The following is an 11,271-nucleotide window of genomic DNA, read 5'->3' as shown; positions in this document are numbered from 1 at the left end:
GAAGTAGGAATTGACATACGATTAGGGACAAAGCAAAGTAGGGAGCCACCAACAAGTTTTTAAGGAACTTGTAAACCGTTCACGGATCATTTAAGGCAACCACAAATAAGGGACAACGATAGGCAACAGTGATTGACCTGTGAAGGTTACACCCAATTCATAATCCATGAGATTACTGACTCCATATGGTTCAGAATCACGAAAGGAGGATTGAGGATGATGGTACGAAGTGAGTCATGGAGTCACGTTCGCCTGTATTGGCCTCTACTCGATTCTTATTGTGAAAAGTATTCATGTGATCTCAAAGGCATGCAAACAAAGATTCAATTTTAACCAAACTATTATTAAGATAAATTGGTTGAATATTAATGCAACATATAATTCTAAAATATTGTGATCACTTGATTAAACAACAAGATTAAAAAGGAACCTAAACCAGTCGTCCAAATTATCTTATTAGGCGTTATATTCAATTACATATTCCCATTAAACATGCAATATGGTGATCAATAAACATAATAAAATCATCATTAACATTGGAAGCAATTTAGCCATAATAACGTTAGTCAAATCAAATCATAATAATAATCCTAATCATGATACTAGCAAAATAAAATAAAAGTAAGTAATTGAGTAAATAAATTACTCACGTTCCACGCTTCTTTAAATTGCTACATCATGAATAAAACGTTAGTAACTTCAAAGAATAATAAATCAAATTGAAATTAAACTAAATTAAAGTACAGTTGATTTGGTCCAAACCCTCAGTCGGTTCTACCTTTCACGCCTTGGTTTAAGTATAGAACTTTGGGTGTTGTATGGACTCCGGGGAGTGCTTAGGGATGTATTGTGGAAGAATAGGGAAGGCTGGTGTTTAGGCTAGAGCATAAGAGAGAAAGAGAGAATGATTTGGTGTATAAACCTAAAAATTGTTGTGTCACGGCGCAAATTGCCGTGACACGGTCAAACTTGCCATGACTCGACAAAACTTGTCGTGACGCGACATTTTTGCCGTGGTGCAGTAAATCAGTTTTCCTAAATTCGGTCTACATTCATTTTATCTTTTTCTTAGGCATTAAGTACGTGATAATTAGGCGTCGTTTCGGATATTCCGGACTTATTTCGGGCTTAGAGATTTATTATTTACTAATCGGAGTTAATTAATAAATAAAACGAAATGAATTAAAAAGGGTTTGGGCTGAAATGTGAGTTGGACTGAGTTTGAATAAATGCTTGGACTGATTTGTAGATTGAATATGTTTGATTAAATATGGGTTTTAAGCACTCCCAAGATTAAATACTCGACCCGACCAATAATTGCGTGAAACGTTGTTCATCATCGGGTTTGGTTTTGGGGAGACATTTTTAGGTGTCTACAGTCCTTGATGAGGAAATGCCCGACACTCTTAATGAGGAGGTCACACAGGCTGCCCTAAACCTGTAATACCCTGGAAATTTCCTTTTTAGAGATTACTCATTTTACTATAAATAAAACCCCTTTTTAGGAAATAACTAAAATATTACCACCATCGTGATAACGGCTAAGGCTAATTTTCAAAGTCTCACAGCGGAAGTCTAAAAACAAAAACCAACTTTTAAAACTAAAACTTGAGTTCACAACCTCCAAACAAAAGTAGAATAAAACATTCACAAGTTGGAACCAATTCAAACATGGCCCTTCTTAAAAACCAAGTAAAAATAAATACAATATTGTTAATCCATAAACAATAACCATTAATTCAAAAAGATTAAAACTAAGAAACATAACAAATAACTCTCTGCACTTTATCCCATTATGCTCTTCATGCTTCAAGTACCTGTTATCAACCCTCTACTTACCATATAAATAGGTCATAGTAAGGTCAATCCAAAGGAAAGCTAAACACAAACACAAAAGTACGAATCAACAAAGATGAGTACATATGCACCACTAACATGAATATCCTAGCATCAAAATAAAAATAATAATTAAAACATGCTCGCCATACAATCACAAGTCAACTTACCTTTGACTCATAACTAGCAATATTAATTATTAATAATAATTTGGGATTACGTATCGAACGGGTTTCCTTCCTTGAAAATAGCCCATTTATATTGAGCTTCCAATCAGGGAGCTACCCCAATTGGCACCTACTATGTCACCTTGTGACGGAATTCTAGCGCATTAATAATAAAAGAAAGTACAGCGTTCTATACCCCTATAGAAGTTATGGTTAAATATAAAACCCCATAACTCCCCCCATATGTTCATACTCAAGGTATATACGTTCCAAGAGTTTTGATGTGTATCCTCTTACACTTTACGTGATTTACCAATTTAACATGTGATGACTCCAACCAATCTAGAATAACAAAGCAACATTCAACACATACTTCCAATTCATTCTTGGATTAATTAGTGAGCACATACTATTTATTTTAATTAAGGTTCCTTGCCTAGCTTTTGTTCTCAAAATTGCACGATTACTACCTTGGTGCATAAAATGCACTACTAAACTTCCTTGTCTCAAACTCAACTTACATGAGCGAGTAAATAAATAAATTAACTTGTTGACTCAACTCCCATAATAAATGAGTGAGAAATAAATTCATGACTCATGATCAATAATTCTAACTTTAGCTCTTTAATTCATATATAAGCCTTGCTTATTAATACATGCCTTTTTGATACTTGAAAATAAAACATACTTCCATGATTCATACATATTCAACTTGTATCATGCCTCAAATAACATATTCACAAGCTTGCATAACAATTCATGATCAACCAACATCAATTCCAAGCAATAATCAACCAAACATGCTACTAATTCATCACTTAAATCATACTTTACAAATCCTAACATGATACTACGCATACACAAATATTCTTGTGCACATACGTACCTTGAAAAATGCCTAAACTCGGCCACACTCGCTAGAAATCACCTAACTCGAAACTTCCTACAAATAAGAATACATAACTATAATTAATCTACTATTCTCACAAATTTCCAGCAACTATAATACACTTTAAACCTTACTAATTAACCCAATTTAATGACATAAAAGCAATAAAACCTTTTCTTTAAGTGGGCACTTCAAATCCTTTCAAAAAGACTTAATTTTTATGACTTAAATAGAATTCCAACATACTTATTTAATATAAAACATCACTAATAGACTAGGAAATCATATTTAATTCATTAAAACCTTTTTCCCTTTTATGGGTAATCAAACCCTAACTCAATAATTAAAAAGTAGTGTGCACAAATAAATTCCAGCATTAATTTGAGGGCTCTAAACTCATTAAAAACATGTTTAAACCATTAATTAAACAACAACAACAACCTAGGATCAAACCCTAACCATAAACATTAAATTCCCAAATTATAGGGTATAAATTGGGGTTTTTGATTGAATAAAAATCCAAAAATTATATAAATAATTTAACAACATCAAATACCCAAAATCAATACCAAAATATAATCAAAATCATGCTTTAAATCAATAAAAAATAATAGAATTAAATTAGGAAGAGAGAAAGAGTTTTTGTTTCTCAATAATAATACCAAACTACAAAAACAAAAGGATAGAGAGAGGGAGGTGGCCGGCGGTGTGCCGGTTGCTGCTGCTGACCGCCAATGGTTGCCGGCGTGCGTGAGGGGGAAAGAGGAGAGAGGCGTGGGAGAAGAGGGAAAAAAAGAAGAGGAAAAGGAGAGGAAAAATAAGGAGAAAAAGGAGAGAGAAAATGAAGAGAAAACTTTTGGGATTTTTGTGAAATCTGACAATAATGATTTCAGAGTGAAAAATCTTGAGGTTTTGAAGTAGTTATACTCCCCTTTTAAAACAAAACTCATAATTACAAAACTGCCATTACTAAATCCTACACCCCCTTAACTTCTTCCTTTGGGGCCAACTTGTTGGGCTCTTAAGTGTCCTCAATTTCCCAACAAGTTGATCCAACTATTTAAATAAAGATGACCCAATTCAAAACACTTTTATTGCCTCAATTAATGACCCATATTATTTTATGCACACTGACATAATATTTAAATAATTAATTTCTTTTAAAATGAAATGGATCATTTTAATTTATAAAAATAAATAAAATAAATAATTTATATATAAAAAGTATTATAAAAATACGGAGTTTACAAAACCGATGGCACGCTGCGAATCGAGATGTCAAGTGCATCATGTTGGCCACAATGTCTCCAGATCTCCAAAAGACTTTCTTTGAGAAGGAGTCGACTTTTGAAATCATTTCTGAGCTTCAGAACGTGTTTCAAGAGCAGGCCCAAACTGAGCGGTTTGAGACCCATAGGCAGATCCTTGAGAGCAAGCTCAAGAAAGGAGAGTCGGTCAACCCACATGAACTTTAAATGATCGGATTATTTGAGAACATGGAAAGGCTTGATGCTGGGTACTCGAACGAGATGGCAATAGACATTATTCTGCATTCGCTGCACAAAGGCTATGATTAGTTCAAGATGAACTATAATATGCACATCATGGAAAGAACCCTCACCGAGCTTCATGGGATGTTGAAGCAGGCCGAGAAAACACTCTAGGATGAGGGGAAGCATGATATGCTTATGGTCAAGAAGGGAAAGCCAATCAAGCGCTCGAGCAAGAAGAAGGGCTACAAGGGGAAAGGTAAGAAGACCTTTCCGCCTAAGTCAAAAGCTACCAAGAGCAACAAGGAAAAGAAGGTAGCATCTTCTCAATCCGATTTCAAATGTTTCTATTGTAAGAAGAAGGGACATTGGAAACGTGATTGCCTCAAGTTCAAGGAGGATAAGAAGAACGTCAACGTTACTTATGGATTAGGTATATATGTTATAGACCTTAACTTTACTAGCAAAGATTCATGGGTATAGATTCATGGGTATTAGATACCGGATGCGGCTCACACCTTTGTTCCAATGCTCAGGGACTAAGGAAAAGTAGAAGGATAGTGAAGGGGAGAAGTGGAACTTCGGGTAGCAATGGAGCAAGGATTGCAACCGAATCCGTTGGAACACTCAGTTTGTCTTTGCCCTTTGGGCTTGTTTTAAATCTTGATGATTGTTATCATGTTCCAAACATTACCAAAAACCTTATTTCAATTTTGGCGTTGGACGCCAAGGGTTTTGTATTTCGGATAAAAGACAATAGTTGTTCATTTTATCTTGAAAATGTTTTATATGGTACGACATATTCAGATAATGGTCTTTATGTGCTTTCACCAAACAAACAGGTTTATAATGTTAATGATACCACCAAAAGGGCTAAGACCACCAAGTAGAATCAAACCTACTTGTTGCATTGTCGTCTTGGCCATATAAACATCAAACGCGTCAAGAAACTTCTACATGAAGGGATTCTTGATTCATTCGACTTAGCGTCGTTTGAAAACTGCGAAGGATGTCTACTTGGTAAGATGTAAAACAGCCATTCTCCAAGTTGGGAGAAAGGGCTAGTGACTTATTAGGTTTTATACGCATAGATATATGTGGACTAATGAGCACAACCGCAAGAAATGGTTATCGCTATTTTATCACATTCACGGACAACTATAGTAGATATGGCTATGTCTACCTTATGTCGCACAAATCTGAATCCTTTGAGAAATTCAAAGAATTTCAGAGTGAAGTGGAAAATCAGCTTGGTAAGAAAATCAAAGCCCTTCGATCGGATCTAGGTGGCGAGTATTTAAGCTACGAATTCGACGACCATCTGAAAGAACATGGTATTCTCTCAGAACTAACACCTCCCAGAATTCCATAGTGGAACGGAGTGTCCGAGAGGAGAAATTGAACTTTGTTAGACATGGTTCGATCCATGATGGGTCTTAGCGATCTTCCTATATCTTTTTGGGGACACGCACTTCTAACCGCGGCACTAACACTGAACCGCGCTCCGTCAAAAGCTGTCGAAAAGACTCCATATGAATTATGGACGAAGAAACCTCCATAGTTGTCTTTTCTTAAGATTTGGGGTTGCGAAGCATATGTCAAAAGACTCATGTCTGACAAGCTTGCACCAAAACCTAATAAATGTTTCTTTGTGGGATATCCAAAAGAAACAAAGGAGTATTACTTCTACAACCAATCTGAGAACAAAGTATTTGTTGCTCGAGATGGTGTCTTTTTAGAAAAGGAGCTCATGAACTTCATGAACTTGCTGAAGTTTGAGAAAATGAGCAACAAAGTCAACCTAACAAAACTAACAAACAAAGTGCTTTGGAAGCAGCTGTTGAAACTGGTCAGAGTCAAACCGACAATGTTCAAAGTTAAAATGACAATGCAAATGCTCAATTTATTACCCTGCGTAGGTCGCAAAGCCCAAGATCTCAACCAGACAGATACCTCAGTGTTGTCTTAACCGAGAATCAAGACATCCTAGTTATGGATGAAGATGAGCCAGCGACATACAAATAAGCTATGACGAGCCCCGACTCTGCAAAATGGCAAGAAGCCATGAAATCCGAGATGGACTCCATGTTTGAAAATCAAGTATGGGACTTGGTTGATTTGGCCGAAGGTTACACACCTATCAATTGCAGATGGATTTTCAAGTTGAAAACCGACAAAGATGGAGTTGTATATGTATACAAAGATAGACTGGTGGAAAAAGGTTACAAGCAAATTCACGGGGTTGATTATGATGAAACCTTTTTCGCTAGTCCCCATGCTTAAATCCGTCCAGATTATCCTAGCAATTTCCACATATTATGTTTATGAGATATGGTAAATGGACGTCAAAACCGCTTTCCTCAATGGAATTTTGGAAGAAACTGTGTACATGACACAGCCAGAAGGTTTTGTTGATCCAAACAATGTTGGGAAGGTATGCAAGCTTAAGAAGTCCATTTATGGATTAAAGCAGGCAAGCAAAAGTTGGAATCTGCAATTCGATGAAGCCATTAACAAGTTTGATTTTATCAAGAATCCAGATAAGTCTTGTGTTTACAAAAAGGTCAGTGGGAGTGATATCGTATTCCTTGTCTTATATGTCGATGACATATTGCTCATTGGAAACAACATTCCAATGCTGAAGTCTGTAAAGACTTGGCTTGGAAAGTGTTTCTCAATAAAGGACGTGGGAGAGGCACAGTACATATTGGGCATCAATTTCTATAGGGATAGATATAAGAGGATGATTGGATTGAGCCAAAGTACTTATATTGATAAGGTATTGGCACGATTCAATATGGTAGAAGCCAAGAGAGGCCACCTACCCATGTCTCATGGCATAACTCTCAGCAAGAAGTAGTGTCCAAAGACACACCTGATGAGCGAGAGAGAATGAGTCAGATTCCATATGCTTCGCTTATTGGATCGATCATGTACGCCATGATATGTACAAGGCCGGATGTATCGTATGCTTTGAGCGTTACGAGCCGATACCAATCAAACCCAAGAGAGGCGCATTAGACTTATATCATAAAGTACCTGAAAAGGAAAAAGGATAAATTTCTGGTTTATGGAGGGAGTAAGGATTTGCTTGTTGAAGGTTATACCGACGCAAGCTTCCAGACTGACAAAGACGACTTCAAGTCACAATCACGATACGTATACTGTCTTAATAGAGGGGCGTTCATATGGAAGAATGCTAAGAAAAGCACGACTGTAGATTCTACAATTGAAGCCGAATACTTGGTAGCTTTAGAAGCAGCTAAGGAGGCAGTTTGGATTCGTAAGTTCGTTGGTGAACTTGGTGTTGTACCCTCAATGAAGGGACCAATAGACCTCTATTGTGATAATAGTGGGGCTATTGCTCAGGCTAGAGAGCCAAGGGAGCATTAGAAAGCCAAACATGTCATGAGGCGAATTCACATGATAAGGGATTAGAAGTCCGAGGGTGAAATCAGAATTTGCAAGATTGGAACGGATGACAATGTAGATCCACTCACTAAACCTTTGCCTCAAGTGAAACACAACAAACACGTTGAGGCAATGGGAATTAAGCATGTCGAAGATTGGCTTTAAATTCCCTGTTTATGTATTTTAATTTATGTTTTGGAGACTTTAATGTAAAACACTAAGTTAAACCATTCATTTTTGGAGTAATTTAATTTTTTGCAAATTATTATTCCATTTCTATTTAGTTGTGGTTTAGAATTAAATAATAAGTCCATTCGATTTGAGAATATTCAAAATAGGGTATCAAGACTTTGTCTTGGATAAAGAAACACCTATTAAGTGAACGTTAAATAGCATATCAAAATTATCCCTAATCAAGGTCATTTGAAAGTTGGACGACTAATGATCACGTGAGATTAGTGTGTAGTATGATTTATAGTACCGTTTCTTGTGCTACAAGGAAAAGAATTTCCTAAATCATTTGCACAAGTATTGGTTTGGAACTACACCTGATCGACCTATGCGAATACTTTAAGAGATTTAATAATCGTCATAAGTATATTACTCATTAACGCTATCATAACCTCTTTCCTCAACCATGAGTATTGTAAGTTCTCTTGTTTGAGTACTATTCAATTTTGATGTTGTCAAACGTCTGCCGTACAAGGGGATTATAAAGGCAACACTCGGGCAGCTAGGGCCTCTTAGTAAGGGAACCTAAAAATGCAAAATTGGGAACGTCCCCCTATTAATAGTAGGGAACATGTCTTTGTTGTTTACAAGGCCTCTCGAAGAGCGAGACTGTGAAAATGCATGGTCGTGCTCAAATGGATTTTAGAAATCATCAGCTTATTGACAGTTGAACTCGAAAATCAAGAAACACTTCTGGACGTAATAAGGATGACGAAGAATCTTACCTTACAGTTCATGAAAAGACATTAAGTGACATTGGAAACAGGCTATACACAAACAGCGCACTTGTCCGGAAGGATAAGTGGGAGATTGAAAGTAATGGTGTCTTCGAACAAGTGTATTATTCGGATAGAGGGTTCGGAATTAATTAGGAAAGCTAATTATTCAATGAGGTCAAGTGATTGGAATGCCTAGCTGGAGGCCGCTTCCGATTAGTAATATTAATGTATAATTAATATTACAGCTTGCTCTTGACTGAGCCCTTCGGGTCACACCCAATCGTGTAACCGAACCGAAGCGACGAATTAATCCAAAGGATTAAAAAAGTCGATAGAGATTTTACGAACTAAGATGTCAGGTTCTGAGCTTAGAGCGTCAAAGTCGAGCGTCGTAAGTCGAGTCGAATTTAGGAATCGACGAGACGGAAAAATCAGTCAAACAAGTAAACGTGCACCAAAGCCTTAGCCTCGCAATGGCCTAGCCATGTGAAGGCTAGGCAGGCTAGGATGCCTAGTCGGGCTGCTGCAGCATGGCGCATGCTTGGTCGCAAGGCCAGCAAGCATCGCATTGCTTGGCTGGGTGTGTGCTGCCGAGCTAGCACATGCAGGCTAGCAACAGGCCTCGTAAGTGAGAGCAGCGCCCAGCGTTAGTAGCCCGCGTATGCTAGCGAGGATTCTAGCGCGGGCTGTGCTGCTGCTTGGGCCGAGTACGCACGCGAGCAAGCTGGCAGGCCTAGCCGAGCACCAGGCCGCCAACAAGGCGTGCCTTGGTGCCCAAGGCTAGGCGCTAGCTGGCGCGCTATGAGTAGTGCCGGTTAGTGAGGGGCGGTTTTCCTTGGGGAGCAAGGGAAGGTGGACCTTCCCTTTGTGGTCCTCACCTACTCCCTCGCTCTCCTTATGACACTTGTTGTTTGATGATTGTTTTGCTATTTTAATTTAATTTAGAATTAAATTAATTCTTTCTTTTGGCATTTTACCAACTATCCCACATTGAAAGATGATGGGAAATCTTTGGGACATTTCCCTATAAATACCAATCATTAGGTATTGGGATTTTCACTTGAGTTGGTGAACTCTAAGGGATCACCAAAAGCAAGAAAACCTTAGTTCGTAAACTCTAAGTTATTTTTGGTCTAGCCTCGTTTAAAATACGGGGTAAGGGCTGCATCCGGTTCAGTGAGCAAGGGTGTGAGCCGTCGGAGGTTTCGCACTTGCGGAGCTTGAAGCTTTCAAGTCCGAGCTTATTGAGTGAGCGAAGCACGCGTCTAGGGTGAGTTTATTTCTCTTTCTTCTCTTTATGTGTTCATGTTTTGTTTATTTGCATGCTTTTGTTTATGTTGTAATTATTATGCATGCGATTCAGTTATCGGGTTTTCTTTCCGCACGGCGTTGGACACCGCAAAAACCCAACATCACTACCCTCCTCAAACTACTACAACTCATTTGATGTATAAAGGCATGAATTTTCATAAACATCCCTCCCCCCATGTATTTAGTTTTCCCCTTATTACATACAAACTCCCCACTAACCCATATGTTCATGTCCACATATTCAGGAGGAGCCCCACAATTAAATCAATTACACCACTCACACCAATTACACCATTTCATTGTCAAAATTAATTCATTAATTACAAAGTGAATTACTTTTTTAATTACTTATAATTAGTTACATGGAGTTCAATTTGACTGCCAATTAAACGAATTTAAAAGTTAGGGTTCTAAAAAATAGGAATAAAATATTACCATGCAATCATATATATACAAACAAATAGGTATGGAGTTAGAATTTTGGGACAATTTACTGCATCGTACCTTTGTTTCCCTCTTTTGCCATGTTTAATTACTGTATCTGCTTTAGCTTTCCCCTTTTCACCTTCATCCAACTGTGTATTGTCCATTTTTACGTTTTTTTCGACCAATTGAACTGACAATGACAGAAAATGGGTGGAGCTAAATGAATGTCTTTGCTGTGTAGGAAAGAGAATGGAAGAAAAAGAAACAAAGAAAGAGATTGAAGGAGAGAGATAACGAAGAAAAAGGATGGTTATGGTGGTCCAGTTGGAGTACAAAGTAGGGGAAGGAGAGAGAAATGACAGAGAAGAGGTAGTTGGAGTAGTAAATGAAGATAGGGGTAGATTGTAATTGTGTCGTGTGTTTTTGGAGGGAATTGAACAACTGGGGCCCACACGCCGGAGTTTGTTGCCGGAAAGTTGAAATGGGTAGTGCTACTCTAAATTTTTAAATTTAAGGGTAGTTTTATTGATAAAATTTTTAAGCGAGTAGTTGTTTACAATTACCCTTGTTAAGCGTGTAGTTCCTGACAATTTTTCTGAAAGAGTTTTTTTTAGCCCAAAAATCTCTTTTAATAAGCTATTTATCAAACACTCAAATTAATTTTTTTAAATGATCAAACCTCTAATAGGGCAAAATAAGCTAAAAGCTCTTTACCAAAAAAGGCCAATATTTGATTTATCTTGGTAATAAATTTGAATTTTCCCGAATAACAGCCCATAAAAAAATATTTA

This window comes from Chenopodium quinoa, unplaced genomic scaffold (genome assembly GCF_001683475.1).
Source record: "Chenopodium quinoa cultivar QQ74 unplaced genomic scaffold, ASM168347v1, whole genome shotgun sequence".
NCBI classification, from domain to species: Eukaryota; Viridiplantae; Streptophyta; class Magnoliopsida; order Caryophyllales; family Amaranthaceae; genus Chenopodium; species Chenopodium quinoa.
The sequence above is the reverse complement of the archived record's forward strand: the minus strand, read 5'-3'. Positions refer to the sequence as shown.